Genomic DNA, 1,614 nt, shown 5'->3' on the forward strand with positions numbered 1-1,614 from the left:
GTGAGGTATGTGGAAATCTACGTTTATTTTCAACTTTTTAATAAAAGTAAGCAAGACACTGTTATGTGCTGTAAAATGAAAGTTCGACAGAACGTTTCTGGTGCCTGGGTGACCGAGCTGAGTCAGAAACGAGTCGGGCTGCGGGAAGAGACAGTCCCGTTAGCGTTAGCGAGGAAGGTGTCCCGCCTCCGCACCCCCCCCCCCAGCTCCGCTCGCTGTCCCAAGCCACCGGGAGCATCAGCAGACTTTCCAGAGCGGTTCGCTTTTGCAAATGCGAAGTCGTTTCTGTCCAGAATTATGCGAAGCACATTAGAAGGTAATTGCAAGACATTCAAAATTCGAGAACCTCACATTGATGAGTTTTAATGGCAAAACACACTCTCTTCTGTGGGGCACGTGTTTATTTTGTTGGTGACGCTAATTGTTTAAAGAGCCCTAAATGGCTCAAAAAACCTGGCAAACACTCGTCCGATACTTCTAAGCAGATGGACAAATTTCTAATTAAATCTGAATTTATTCTTTAAGTCTAGCTTTCCTCTGAAAAAGACAGAGGTCTCAGCACCCTGAGACTCCACCATGAACCCCCAGCCCTGCCCCCTCCTTCCTTGGCATCTAAGGCAGCTCCTCTCAAACTCTCCAAGGGTTAACTTTATTAATTAAAAAAAAAAAAATTCCCAATCAAATGGAGAATAGCTCTGATCTAGAACTTGGGCTTCGTCATTTCTAAAATTCACACGATTTAGTTTTTAAAATTAATTTCTTCCCTTAAAAAAGTCACAAAAAAATTAGTATTTAGATTGACCCACAGCTGGATGGCCCAGCTCTGTCAGATACACGAGCAACGAACATTCATGAGGCCGCCAAGGTCTTGTGCGTTTTCGTTATTGTTGTCAGCTAGCGTCGTTGTGACAACAGATAACCAAACGTTCTCTTTTCTTGGATCTTATTCCTTCTTCACTTTTCTGCATCTTTCCAGTCTCTGCTTTAACGCAGTTTCGAGATTAATTCTTTTCGTCTCCGTGGACGTGAAGCTCCCGTCCTGACCCCCGGCTTCGCTCTCTGTGCCGCTTGGGCCGTGTCTGCTTCGAGGTTCCATTTCCAGCCATCGCTGCTCCCTGATTTCTCCGAAGCCACTTCCTGTGCCCCTCCCGTCGTGATCCAGGTCCTCTCCTGGGGTTCCTGTCCCCTGTTAATATTGGGGGGACTGCAGGTCTGGCCACTGAGCCAGAAAGTGACTGGGCCCAGGTCTTTCCAGAAACTCCTTCCGCTTTCTCCCCCTTCACAGATATGTAGCTTCCTGGGCATAAAGGAGTGTCCATCAGCCCCTGGTTATGACTGGGGGGCCCCGACTCGCCTCCTGAAGCCAGGGTGGCTTCCCCTCCTCTCCTCCGGGTGCTTCGCGTCCTGTTACCGCACAGCAGTGGGACGTCGCGTTGCCTCTGAGTATTTCTGCTCGGAAAAGCTTCCCCAGACGCGCTCCCCTCCGAGGCCGTGGGGGTCTGTCTGAGCTTCTGTCCTTCCCTTCTCTTCTTTTTTCTTCTCTTCTCTCTCTTTCTCCTCCCTCCCTCCCTCCCTCCTCCCTCCTTCCTTCCCTCCCTCCTTCCTTCCCTCCCT

This window comes from Pteropus vampyrus, unplaced genomic scaffold (genome assembly GCF_000151845.1).
Source record: "Pteropus vampyrus isolate Shadow unplaced genomic scaffold, Pvam_2.0 Scaffold132, whole genome shotgun sequence".
Taxonomy (NCBI): Eukaryota; Metazoa; Chordata; class Mammalia; order Chiroptera; family Pteropodidae; genus Pteropus; species Pteropus vampyrus.